Below are 10070 nucleotides of genomic sequence, written 5' to 3'. Positions count from 1 at the left end.
CTGTCCCCTGAACTGGACTGAGATCATCAACCAGAGGCGATCTAACAGCTGTCAAATAGTCAAATCTTTCAGGTTTTTTCATGTTCTGTGTGTGTGTGTATATATATATATCTATCTCTATCTTCCTACTGTATTTTCCACTGCATGCATCCCACGAAGTGGGTTTTAGCCCACAAAAGCTTATGCTCAAATAAATTTGTTAGTCTCTAAGGTGCCACAAGTACTCCTCGTTCAAATCTTTCAGTCACCACCAACCAAAGCAGTAATATGCCATTTTAAAATTGTGCTGAAAATAAACATGAAAAAGCAATTAGACTTCATTCTATCTCTTCTTAAATATTTTCCAAATACAGCTTTTTTTATTCATCAGTTAAACAAAGGGACTAAGACATAAAACCCAACATAACATCACAGATCAGTCTTAAATGTGAGGAAGCCAGGAATTTCAGAGTTCAGGCTGAAGCTGGGTCTTCAGCTTCTTCCATTCTGCCTAGGTATTGAGCGTGCATGGCATATGGAATCAGCCATTGTTTGAAGACATCTGCAGTATCTAAACACAATGGGAAGGGCTAAAAGATGGAGTTACAGCCTTAACTTCTGATGTTCCTAGCTTTTTCCCATTTAAGGCAGATCTTTTACATTATTTTAAAATAGGATTTTTTTTTATATTTAAATATAATTGAAAAGTGACTAGAAGTAGTAACACAGTGTTGATCAGAAAGATGTGTTGTTAGTTTTTTGTTTGTTTGTTTATCCACCTGTTTTCTGACTCCTTGAATAATTTTTTTTTTTAACAGCCTGCTGTTACTGAAACAAATAGGTACTATAGAGCACTTGAGTTGCCCTCTTTGTTTTGCTGCCTGCATTAGGTGGGTTTAGGGGCCAGATGCACTGAACTTTGCAACAGACAGTCCCAGGACCATCTGTGCAGTGTTGGGGGGTATCAAAGAAAGGCTGTTTGTGTAAATCGTGGGAAACGTAGTGGCCTGCTTGCCAGTGTGCTACGTGAATTGAACTAATTGAAGATTATACTCTAGAGTTTGCCGTAGCTGAGTGAGAGGATAATCCTTCATCAACTGCAGTGGCAGCCAGTAATTGGAGCTTATTACAGGGAGGAGTTCCCCTGCAGTGCTGCAGAAACTGAGAGGCTTTAATGTTTAATTACTAACTCTCAATAGAGGGGGGTTGGCTAGGGTAAGAAAGTCCGGGGGGAGGGGAGTAATGCAATTTCATTTAACAAATGAGCGCTCCTTTTGTCTCAGAGAACAACATTCTAGCATGTATAATGAACCTTAGTTGTTTGTAATTAACCCCTAAATAACTGCAGAAAATGTGTGTTTTTAAATACAATTTTCTCACATCTAGCGCAGGTGTGAACATTATAAAGATCTGCTGACTTACTACCATCATGTCAACTCAGTTAAAAGGAGTTTCTCAGTGTATTAACATCCTGAAGGGAGATAACATTCTTATTTGTCTCCAACCCCATATTCCAGCTGGAATTTGTGTAATATGAGTGTGGGACATTGATCTCATTTACACTGGTGTAAATGTAAAGTAATTGTGATAGTCAGTGGAGTTTTTTCTGGATTTATACTAGTAAAACATCTATATTTTTAGATTTGACAAAGATGCCAAAAGGGTGCCTGTCCATATGTTTTTGCTGCCCTTGATTATATGTATTTTTAAATTAAGTGCAGCAATTTAACATAACCCACTCTTAGTCCCTGTGCTCCTAAAACAATTCCCCACTCTCAGAAGTACATTTCTCTTCTCTTTCCCAAACTTTTAGCAAAAAAGATGAGCATTGTAAAAGAATTAAGATTTGGCTCTTCACTGCAAAACAAATGTGGATTACAGTTTATGTAATTATAATTTCTATAAAGATTGATATTTTTAAAAAATCTAAGGCTGTTTCGGGGGAGAGAGACCTTAGTCTGTCTGACAAACTTTAGAGTTGGAGTCCCCCTATGCAGATCAGACCATTTGTTACACAGACTCCTATCTGTAGCCGATGGGCATTGACATGGTTTTTGTCATTGCCCGTAGCTGTGCTAATAGAATGTAGCACTTTGGATACTATATAATATAATCAGAATTGACTGACAGTATTCCTAAATGTACTGTCTTCTGAAAAATACTCCTACTGTCAGGAATAACATTCTGGCTGTCTGTCCATGTTTATATTGCCAAAGTACTTATCACCATATTAGCAAAGAACTGTTTTTTGATTATCAGTCAGTCGTGCTATTCAGAGCACTCATGGAATAGGGTGGATACACTTGACACAGATTCTTAATTTTGACCTCAAGGTTGGAAATCTTGGATTTTTCCTTGACCCTTAATTTTCTCTCATGCCTGCCTTGTCTCTGAGGGCATGGCTACACTTGCAGATGTAGAGCGCCGTCAGTTAAACCAGCCCTCGGAGACCACAGCAGGGAAAGCGCTGCCTTGTGTTCACACTGTCAGCTGCAAGCGCAGTGGCGTGGCCACATTTGCAGCACTTGCAATGGCATTGGGAGCGGTGCATTATGGACAGCTATCCCACAGAGCACCTCTTCCCATTCTGGTGCTATGGCTTGTGGAAGGAGTTTGGGGGGCATGGGGCGTCCTGGGTCCTGTCCCAATGCCCTGTGATGCATCGCTTTGCATCCCAGTAATCCCTGTATTTACGTCCACATTTGGTGCCATCTTTCAGCGTTTTTTTTTACTGCGCACTCTATCTTCCCTTTCAGTCTGCAGGAATGGATCCCAAACAGCTTAGGAATATGCTGATGGATGTCACCAGCACGTCATGAATTGCAGTTGAGTTACTCCTTAAGCTACAAAGTGACAGTGAGGAGTCCGACGATGTTTACGCATACGACATGAGATTGCTTGTGGCATTTATGGACATGCTCACGACAGTGGAACACTGTTTCTGGGCTCGGGAAACAAGCACTGAGTGGTGGGATCACATCGTCATGCATGTCTGGGGTGATGAGCAGTGGCTGCAGAACTTTCACATGAGGAAAGCCACATTTATGGGACTGTGTGCTGAGCTTGCCCCCACCCTGCAGCGCAAAGACACGAGATTGAGAGCTGCCCTGCCAGTGGAGAAGCGGGTGGCTATTGCAATCTGGAAGCTGGCAACTCTAGACATCTACCGATGAGTCACTAACCAGTTCAGAGTGGGAAAGTCGATCGCTGGAATCATGTTGATGCAAGTGTACAGGGCCATTAATTGCATCCTGCTCAGAAGAACCATGACTCTGGGAAATGTGCATGACATTGTGGCTGGCTTTGCACAAATGGGTTTCCCTAACTGCGAAGGGGCAATAGATGGCAGGCATATTCCAATTCTGGCACCAGACCACCTAGCCTCCGAGTACATAAATTGGAAGGGGTATTTCTTGATGGTTCTCCAGGCACTTGTAGATCACCGTGGGCGTTTCATGGACATTAACACAGGCTGGTCTAGAAAGGTGCATGACGCACGCATCTTTCAGAACACAGGCCTGTTCAGGAAGCTGCAAGCTGGGACTTTCTTCCCAGACCAGAAGATCATCGTAGGGGAAGTCGAAATGCCCATTGTGATCCTTGGAGACCCCGCTTACCCGTTAATGCTATGACTCATGAAACCATACACAGGCCTTGACAGCAGTAAGGAGCGGTTCAATAATAGGCTGCGTCAGTGCAGAATGACTGTTGAGTGTGCTTTTGGCCATTTAAAAGGCCGCTGGTGCTGTCTGTATGGGAAGCTGGACCTGACTGATGACAATATTCCCATGGATGTAGCCGTGTGCTGTACCTTTCATAAGATTTGTGAAAGGAAGGGTGAAAGCTTCACTCAGGCATGGACCATGGAGCTTCAACACCTGGAGGTTGAATTTGAACAGCCAGAGACCAAGGCTATTAGAGGGGCCCAGTGCGGGGCTGTAAGGGTTAGGGATGCCTTGAGGGAGCAATTCGATGCTGAAAACCCCCAGTAATGTTTGGTGTCCTGCACGGGAGTAAAGTGCAGTGGTTCCAGTGCTAGTAGGCATCTGTGTTTGCTATGGATGATGCACTGACTTGCAGTGTCTGGTACTTTCCTGGGCGACGCTATCTTTTACTTAATGCAATAAAGAATGTTTGCAAAGCCAAAAAATTCATTTATTGAAAAACACAACAGCTGGGGAAACAAACATAGCATGTCACATCTGTATTGTGTGGGAGGAGGGAAGGGGGTGGGGTGGGGAATGGAACAATCACAGATTTGCATATTTCCTGTTATCATATTCAGCCTTCCGGTCTGGAGTGCCGTGCAATGAGTGCTGCACATCAGGCTGGCTAAAATGCATAGTGATGGGAGTTGAGTGCAGTGGGTAAGGGTCATGGTTTGCAGTGCTGGGTGGTGAAGCTACAGGTGTTGGAGGCAGCTGGTGGCGATAAGAAACTGGATGTTAGGGAAGTGGTTTGGTGGTGACATGGGGGCACAAGGGAAAGAGTTTGGGGACAAGGGCGGGGGGGGGCATGGATTTGCTCCGTCTGCAGTGCTATGAACTCCTGCATTGCGTCCGCTTAGTGCTCCATAATGCATAGGAGCCGCTCTGTGGTTTGTTGCTCGCGTTCCGCATTCTGCTGGCGGACCCTCCTTTCACTCTCCCACCACTCCTGTACTTTTTGATTTTCAGTAAGGGAGTGCTGCATGACTTCATGCAGAAGATCCGCCTTGCTTCTTCGCGGCCACTTTCCTGATTCTTTGCAGCCTTTCGGCTGTTGATAACAAATATGGCTGGGATCTCAAGGTTGCATCTGTAAAGCCAAAATGCAACATTAACAGAAGCCGCATTGTTAAGACTAGACAGAGCAGTGATTCAGCCATACTTAAAGACAAGCACAATGCAAACAATAGCAGAAAGTGCCCGTCCCAAAGTGAGCGCATACAACCCCCAGGAGCTCCAAAATGGTGAGTAAGCACAGGGGCAAGAGGGACTGATTGTTTCAGGGCCATACTGTCCTCTGGGGTCCTGTGCCTTGGGGAGAGCCAACAGCTGCAGGGAGCCTCTAGACTCATCACTGTCCCCACATTTTCCACACGATGAGTTCGTCCTGGAAGATATCTCACTGCTGAGGGTGACCTGGGAAGCAAGGGAGGGTCTTTTTGCAACAATGCGGCTTCCACCACCTTATGCGGCTTGACTGTGTGCAGCAATGGTCCCCCCACCCCTCACGGCACAGTGGCGCAGACATGTTAGCCTTACTGGGACAAGGAGCACAGTAGCTCTCCCAAGGAACCTGTGCAAACACATTGCCCAGATTCTGCATGAGACCTTCGATGAGATCACTGACGCCAAATACCGTGATGTGAGAGAGCACATCAATGCCCTATTCCGCATCTAGGCATGCACACAGCCCTGACCCTTCTTTCTGCAACCCTTCTCGCATCAGCAGCCCACACGGAACAACTCCCTTCCCAAAATAAAAGTCGCTTACCAGACATCTCCTCTGCTGTTTGTTCTTCCACAAGCACCATCCGCTGCAACTGGCTACCTTCCTCCTGGCTTGAAAACAGCTCCTGGCTGCATGCATCTAGGGATGCCAGGCCGTCCTTTGGCTCTGGGCCCCCGTCCTCCTTAGCACCTTCACTCCTGCTTTCCTCTTCCTGTCTTGTTGCACTCTGGGCTGCCACAGCCTCTGAAGTGTCCATGGTGCTCTTCGGAGTGGAGGTGGGGTCGGCCCCAAGTATCTCATCCAGTTCTTTGTAGAAACGGCAGGTTGTGGGCACAGCACCGGAGCGGCAGTTTGCCTGCTGCGTTTTGTTGTAGACGTTCCGCAGCTCCTTCGCTTTAACCCTGCACTGCAGTGCGTCCCGGTCATGGCCCCTGATATCTGCCCATAGTTGTCATAATTCCTATGACTGGAGCGCAGCTGGGACTGGACAGCTTCCTCCCTGCAAACACTGATGGAGTCCAGCACCTTGCCATTGCTCCATACTGGGGATCACCTGGCACGTGGAGGCATGGTCACCTGGAAAGATGCGCTGAGAGCACTACACGCCTTGCTGAGCAAACAGGAAGGCGAATTTCAAAATTCCCAGCGAATTTAAAGGGTGGATCTGACAGTTGGTCACCTGAGGGCAGGGCAGTAGAGTTCAAGGCAATGACCAGAGTGGCTAGAACAGGCATTGCGGGACACTTCACGGAGGCCAATCAGAGTGGATTAATAGACCGGGGCGTACACACTGGCACCGCGGCACTCCAGCCAGGGCGCAGCAAGCTCTGTGGAGGTGGATTACCAGGGGCGCTCCAGCCGCAGAGTCCGGGTGCTCTACATGCCTTGCCAGTGTGGACACCTCAGGAGTTAGGGCACCCGGGGCTGATTTAATGAGCTCAAACTCGCAAGTGTAGCCAAGGCTTAAGTCTGCCTACACCTTTTGGAGTATTGCAAAAATTCATCCTTATCTTGACCCTGAGCTTAAAACCCATATTCATGATCATTACTCATATCATATAAAGCCATGGTTGTTTGTTATGGACTTACTAAATGCCTAACCTCTAAGCTATAACGAATTCACAATACTGAGACTTGACTATTTAGAACGTTGGATCATATAACACCACCTTCCACCACTTGTATTGTCCTAATATCTATCATTAAACCTAATTCCCTATAGCCCTTTCGGTTTTCAAAAGGCAATATGAACTCTACCTCCTATCCAACCATTGTGTATATAGACTTAGAATACATAAATGTTTTATTACTCATTTTTGCAATATTTTCCCAGTCTTTGCTAATTTCATGAACAATACTAGTTGCTACCCACAAAGGATCAGTATATTAGCTATGAATTGTAAGTACAATAAAGACTGGTAATGACCTCCCTCCTCTTGCTCCAGGGAGGCCCAAGCCTGATCTTGTTTGAACAGTGGTGCACAGCAATTTGTTTGGTAGTAGTCATGATAACCGTGACATAAACCTACAGTGCTTGCATCGCCTACCCCAACTCTCAGAGCCATGTGGGTATCTGATATTCAGTAAATTCACTCAAGAGACCCTCACATGCAGTTGTCCTAAATAAGACGACCCACCACTTGCAGACTGGCCATGATAAGGCACTGGTTAGTTAGAATAAAGGTAATTCAATCAAGTTTGGTTAAACTAAACAAAATTAATAACAGGCATAACACAATCATCAATTCGAATAACTGACTAATCACAGGAAAAGCTCTTTGTTTATGAGCAGGGACAGATTAAAGATAGAAGCCCATTCCTATGCCCCCAGCCCATGATGAGGACATGATCTCAGTTTTATTTTTTTTTAAAAAATAGCAAAATAGCTCTAGCTCTCATGGTTGTGAAGAAAAACATGAAAATGTGACCCGAGTATAACCTGAAGGTTCAAATCAGAAAGCAAAGGAAAAGAACCCAACATTATTATTTATTATTAAAATCATGAGGATTTTTAAACCAGGATATTTTGGACCCTGACTCATGATATTTGAATGCTTAGAAATGACAATACTGGACACTTATGTGGGTCTGCAGACAAACTCTAACAATGGCTCTGACAGGTGTGAACTGCCCCATCCATCTCAACTGGGGTGTTAACTCCAAGACTTACTGCTCTGGGCCTCCCATCCCCTGCCAGTACCATTGCAGCAGAGGTTGCTATGTGTAGCAGAAGAGTGCAGAAAGCCCCACCCACCCTCCCAGATATACCCATGAGCCTGGCATAAGTATTAGGGGCCCCCTGGGATGGCCTTTCGGGGGAGGGCAGAGAGGAGGTTAAGGCGCCCATGTTTCTGGTCCTGCCCCTTTGGGATCACAGTGGCGCCTCATGTTGTCTTAATTCAGTCCTGATTGTGAGAATCCTTCCCTAAATCCGGAACCTAAAGTCTTTAGGCCTAATCTGTGGTGGAGAGGTGTCTCATTTTATTCCTGCTGAGTTTCTCCTCTGCAGAGTAGAGCTCCCAAATTGGCGCATGCTGCAATCCAAGATGGAGGTTCCCCTTTTTGGGTACTCTTACTCGTTTCCCTTCACCCTCTTCTAGATGAGAGGCTCCTTACAGAAGCCTAATTTGAACCTTTTCTTTCTTGGACTACATTCTGGGAACTTTCTCTTTGTCCTCTCAGGACCCGAGGAAATGCCTGTTTCATTCACCGACTTCCTACAGATCACACAAGATGACTCTTGTTCTCCTCTTTTCTTCTCCAACCTCGTTCATCTTGTAGCACCAAAAATGTAAGCTCTTTGGGGCAGGCACTTTACTTCATCTTTGTACAGCACCTATCCCAATAGGGCTGCAATCTATGACTGTGGCCTCTAGGCAATACAGGTGTAAGCAAGGGTCTGAATGCATTTTCCCTTGACATCTAGTGATGAACTGGGGGAAAAAGAGATCAAGAGCAGACTGTATTTCCATGGACACACCTACTCTGCTTCCTCGGTGATCACCAGACAGAACAGCATTGCCAAAGTGATCAATTTTGGCTGTTTGGGTTACAATTTAAGTTATCATTGATTGCAGGGGTCTGAGTAAGGGGACACATAACTGTACTTAGCATGCCCTCTGTGAGGGGGTCACCATAACTTTAATCTCACTTGCTAAGCAGGGATAGTGATGCCAAATCCAAGTGAAAGTCAGAAGGGAATGGGGCCAGGTTTTCCTACCTAGTGATGTGGCCTGTGATTTAAAGAGTCCTAGATATCATTTACACTTGTCTCTCCACTGTTTAAAGATAGACCTGTCTAGACTCAACTGAGAGTCCTTGTTTCTGCTTAGTAATTACTAGAGCAGAAATCACTGAAAAGCAGGTGTAAGGGCAGAGCTCTAGACCTGGTGTGGGGGCAGTGTTGCAGTGAAAGACAACACAGAGCCTGTGGTAGTAGTAAGGTTCCCTGCTACCCAGTAAACCCTCTAAGAGCTGAAATCACTAAGAACTGGGCTAAGTGGTGGAACCTCAGAACATGGTATTATAGAGGCAGCGGTGACCAGCGGCAAAGGCAGCAGGGAGTAGCAAGCGGGGGTAGAGGTAACAGCGGGCAACAGCACCTGCAGAAGAATTGCTCAACAATCTCTCCCCCTTTCAGGGCTGGGAAGGGAACCCATGGGACTTCACACAACCAACTGTCAGTGGGGTGCATCAGAAGGAAAGGGGAGTGGTGTGTTAAAGGGACACTTGACTATCAGACTTTCACACCACAAGGCAGGAAACTGAAGTAAAGGACACTGTCCAACGTACCGTGGAATAGGTATTTACTTATGGTTTATATGCTTTTGAATCATTGTTAGGGCATTTTCCCAAGTTCCCGCTCCCTTTTAATGAAAGTTTTCCTTTGTTACAGGTGCCCAGGGGTGGTGGTTAGTTTTCCCAGATAATTGAGGGGGAGGGTCACGCCGGTTTTGTTTTATAACATGAAGAGGAAGCCCTGTATATTTAAATATATTCTCAGCTATTCAGAGGTCTACTGAAAATGAGTTTGCTGGTCACAGTCCAGTTCCCAGTGAACAAGGGTCCATGCTTCAAAAAGTACCACCACAATTATTGAAATATTATGGGGAGATTTTCAAAAATCCCTAAGTGATATAAGAGCCCAGTCCAACTCTGCCACTGCGGCTTGTGCTCCTAAATTTCTTAGGTGCTTCTGAAAGCTTCTCCCCGCTTAACCATTTATTATCATTACAGAAATTTTCAGTCCCCTCCAATAAATAAGTATTATGTTTGCAGTAATATTATACTGACTTAATATTTTAGATGCATCTGTATGGCTAAATTTTATCCTGGATGGTCTAGAGTCTGTTATTTCTATAATGCATTCCTTTGTGACTTATTGACTGCACATTTGGTGCCTTTTGTTTAAATAGGCTGACTCATTAATTGATGATGACTGAACTGCTGGCCTCGTGGTATTTAACAAGATAGGGCTACAAAATGATTTTTACTCAAATTTGCTACGTCAATGAAAAATGTACCTTCTGCCCAGTCAAATGAATAGAAGTAAAGTTAAAGATTCTATATATCAGAATGGTTTACATGATTTTAATGACATTTGTGGGACTTCTTTATGGTAACAGTGCTAAAGTTAAGGTTGCATTGGTGGCATT

This window comes from Chelonia mydas, chromosome 1 (genome assembly GCF_015237465.2).
Source record: "Chelonia mydas isolate rCheMyd1 chromosome 1, rCheMyd1.pri.v2, whole genome shotgun sequence".
NCBI classification, from domain to species: Eukaryota; Metazoa; Chordata; order Testudines; family Cheloniidae; genus Chelonia; species Chelonia mydas.
This window is presented reverse-complemented; position numbering follows the sequence as displayed.